We start from the raw sequence: 4,286 nt of genomic DNA on the forward strand, positions 1-4,286 counted from the left end.
TTTGATAGTGCTGGGTTTTTTTAAAAAAAAAAAAAAAAATGTTGGGGTTCTTTGTGATTTATTTTGCTTTATTGAGGTTTCCTCCTTACCCCCAGGAACCAGGAGCTCCTTCTGCTGCCAAGGAAGATTCCAAGAGCAGCAGCACGGCTTTAGGATCAGGAGCTTTATGACAAATTGACACAGCAGGACAGTGAGGGGTGTTTGCACCAGGAGCCAGAGCCCACTTTGCCAACACAAGTGAAAAGTTGGCTTCAGTTTTGCACATTTGCTCTGGAGAAGCATTTGGGAAGGCTTTCCAAAGCCAGCCARGTTTGGCTCAAAGCTGCTGAAATCAGTCCTGTTTGCAAGAGTGACTGTGGCATTAGGGCACCTCAGCTTCATTCCTGCCATGCAGACTTCCAAGGGCACCTTCTGGAAAATAGTTACACCAAGAGCATGTAACCACATCATTTTTCTGCCTCTGAAAAATGCAACTGAAATGATTATAAGTTGGTCTTACCACTTCTCTAAACATCCTAACAGTGTTTAAGCATTTATTTCTGCTTACAAATGGCAGATTTTGTGCAGGTGATTGAGTGGAGCTCTCAGTGAGAACAGCAGCATCCTCTACAGCTTCCTTGTGTCCCTGCAAATTTGTGGTAGAAAAAGCTGATGATGATGTTGATAAACTGTTTTTTTCTTTTGGAAATTCAGATATTGGGCATCTATAGCTTGGGTCCTGGGGCGAGTTGCTTCTGARCAATTTGACAGAGTTTATATTTAATTAATAAATAATTTGATTATTTTCCTTTGCAGCCTCTCAMAAGAGATAACAGCCTATCTTTCAGAAAGTCAAGTACAAGGCTTTCTCTTCCCCAGCAAGTCCTGAGCTCTGGGCCTGGAAAAGGGCCAGAGCACACAGGGACAATGTTCCACAGTAACATTTTGTCCCTCATTAAAAGAAATAAYAACAACAACAACAGCCGGCTCTCGCACATGAAATAAAACGCCTTTCTTTTCCTCCTCCTCTTATTTTACARATGTTCATTTATTCCTTATAATTCCTGTAAAAATGCCTGCACACATCCACACTCACGCTGGATTTTTCTGCTGAACAAATGACGTGTTAAGCTGTCTTGTATTATTTTTATGAATTTAGTTTGGCTTACATCAAGCTACTGTGAGAGATTCCCCCATCTCAAGGTCTCGTGCAGGGGATTTCTGGGTGATTGATGGTTTGGATTATTTCAGTTTGGGGGGTGCTTCTCTTAAAAAAATCTGGAAATGTGGAAACCCATTGCGTCAAAGTTCTCTCATRCTGAGTATCTTAAAGCTGTGAGACTGCTCAGTCACTCTGGAAAATATTGGCCTGGAAGACTTCACCCATCTGTGCAAATACACCACAATCCAATTAAACTGGCAGACTTTGCAATTATTTGCAGATTTCCACAATCTGGCAGCCGTGAGCAGACGCAGCCGGGGTTGCATAAGAGAGTTGTCGCAACCACGGCCCCGCAGAGCTCCCCAAAATCCTGGGGGAGGTGGGGAAAGGGTTAAATATTGTCATGTGCTGTGCCATCCCCTCCAAAACTGAGATGTCACAAATCCAGTTTAAGAAATTCCCATCCTTTGCCACTTCTTCTCAGCTCAGCTTCTACAAGGCCTTTGAAATGAAACTGGAAAGTAAGGAAAGGAGTTAATGGGAATAAATGGATTGTGGTGGTGGAATGATCCAGATGGTTTTGGAGCAGAGCTATGAACTGTTGTACTTTGACCCCTGAGGAACGGGGAGGTCAAAAAGCAGCCTTTTGGGCTAACTTCTTAAAACCTAGGCCTAGACTCTTAAAAAAATGTCCACCAAACCAAACCCAACTGAACCAAACCAAATCAAACCAAACCAAACCCAACCCAACCCAACCAAACCAACCCAATCCAACCAACTCAACCCAACCCAACCAAACCCAACCAAACCCAACCAAACTGACCCAAACCAAACCAAACCAAACCCAACCAACCCAACCCAACCCAACCAAACCAACCCAACCCAACCAAACCAACCCAACCAAACCAAACCAACCAAACCCAACCAAACCAACCAAACCCAACCAAACTGACCCAAACCAAACCCAACTGAACCAAACCAAACCAAACCCAACCAACCCAACCCAACCCAACCAAACCCAACCAACCCAATCCAACCAACCCAATCCAACCAAAGCAAACCAACCAAACCAAACCAACCCAACCCAACCCAACCCAACCCAACCCAACCCAACCCAATCCAACCAAACCAAACCACTTAAGATCTGCTTCAAAGCTGTTTTTTTTTTCTCATCCATCACCATTTCCAGCTGGTTTCACCCTGTTTCACCCTCTCCCTCAGTGGCCAGCTGAGGTTAGAAGGAGTACCTCAGGCAGGCAGATCTCCTGATTTGTCAGCCTGCAACTCCATGGAGGTGAAACAGCACTGGCTCATCATTTCTGGGGCAGTTTCCTGTGAAAATCACAGGGGTCAGGGTTCAAGTCACCTCATTTCAGCWGCCTAAAATGGGATTGATTCCTCATCCAAACTCACTTTGGCAGCGGATGRAGCACCACCAGAGGACAAGCCATCCGTGTCCCCTGGGTCACCAGCTGGGTCACCCTTTGGATGTGCCCTCAGAGAGCACCTGCACGTCGAGTCCAGGCTGGATGGGAACTTCCAGCCAACCTGATTTGAGCCAGTCCTGCCCACAGCATCTCCCCGAGGTTTCCGTTTGCAGCAGATGCTGAGAATACATGAAATGCTTTCCTAATGTCACATTCCCATGTCTGCAATCGTGGTAATTGCCTCCGTGGAGTTTTGCAATTGCAAGCGAGCAGGAAGCCATCTGCAAAGGAATCTGTCTGTTAAAATGTGGCCCCTACTCTGGTAGTGCTTGAAAAAAATAAGAAGATAAAAAATAAAAAAATTAAATAAAAAAAGAGGTCAGACTCCTGCAGCAATGTGGAAAGTATCCAGAAAGCACTCCAGTGATCCAAGGAACAGACTGACTTTTGCTTCAGGACTGTGCTAATTAAATACTGCTAACTACATCTGAATAGAATTAAGTCTAATTTAAGGCCCTTTCTGAGCTCCAGGGCAATGCAGGCTCGTCCTGAAAAAAAAAAAGAAATTACCGACTGCTGACAACAGGTGTCAGCAGCAGGAGTGGGGCTGGATGWGAATGTGAGTGTGGCCAAGGACAGGGCGAGTTCAGCAGTGACCACAGAGCYCTCAGGGGCAGATGCCCTCGCAGGGTGTGCAATAACCAGGGCACATCTTCTTTTTTGGGGGTAGATCAGCTTTGCTTTAGCACCACAAACACCTCAGCACCCGGAGGAATTCCTGGGTGGCAGCCAAGGGGAATATTGTGCAATAAACACTGAGCTGCTTTCCTGTCACTGCTTCCCCCGGCCCTGCAGGAGCTCCCCCAAGGAGGGTCGGGTGTTTTCCTTCTCTTTTCTGTATTAAATGGAGCARGAAAGGTGCCACAAAGGCCTTGGACAAGGCAGGGGGGCAGCTCTTTGCCACCATTTCCTGCTGGCTCCTGGTCTGTCTTTYTCCTCATCTTTCTTTAGCAACATCCCAGGTCTCTTCTTCTCCTCCCCTCTTGCTCTTTTTCTTTTAAATATCCATGTAAGATGGGTTTTTTATCCATACCCTTTCTCTATAATTTATCCCATATGTGTACATGACTCTTCCCATAGTAAGCTTTTGCCCAAGTCTGTCTTTGCAGCCAGTTTTTCATGTTTTGGCTTTATTTTTAATTTTTTTTTTTTTTTTTTTTTGTTTTTTTTTTTTTTTACTGTCGTGCTCTTTTTCTGCACTGCTTTCAAAAGCAGGCCTGTTTAACCCTTCCAGCCTTCCTCACCTGCACAAGCACAAACATCAGCTCCCTCTCTGTATGATATCATTCCCTCTCCATCAAGAAAGCAGGAAAAACAGGTTTGTGGTTGGTATTGGTTAACAGAGCAAAAACAGCAGGTTAAAATTAAAATTGCTCCGGGCTCGTTTTTGATTTGGTGAAAACAGGGCAAGGGCTGAGAGCTGAGGACACACACCCAGCCTGAGCRGGGCACCTGCTGTGTATCCAGAGCTGGTGAAATGAGGAGCACTTTCATCCACTTCAGAAGAGCCACACCCACTCCAAATTAACATTTCTGTTTTAATTTACCTTCACACCTCCTGTCAGAGTCCTTAATCTTCCCAGTCACGTTGCGAAATGGAMGTTTTGCCAGGGGTGGAGGGTGTTGGACCGAGCTCACAGGCTTTACCTGCTTGTGAG

At 45.5% G+C, this 4,286-nt stretch overlaps 1 long non-coding RNA gene across 1 annotated transcript; it reads right to left on the reverse strand.

Annotated features, from left to right (window-relative positions):
* Positions 1-494: 494 nt before the first annotated feature.
* Positions 495-2,862, reverse strand: LOC130577824 (uncharacterized). Its single transcript, XR_008965810.1, has 3 exons — positions 2,555-2,862; positions 2,389-2,473; positions 495-1,655 (listed from the first exon to the last, which is right to left on the reverse strand). It is a non-coding gene; the product is annotated as an uncharacterized LOC130577824 (long non-coding RNA).
* Between the last annotated feature and the right edge of the window lie 1,424 nt (positions 2,863-4,286).

This window comes from Malurus melanocephalus, unplaced genomic scaffold, assembly GCF_030028575.1.
Source record: "Malurus melanocephalus ecotype Western Australia unplaced genomic scaffold, MMel_1.1 scaffold_197, whole genome shotgun sequence".
NCBI classification, from domain to species: Eukaryota; Metazoa; Chordata; class Aves; order Passeriformes; family Maluridae; genus Malurus; species Malurus melanocephalus.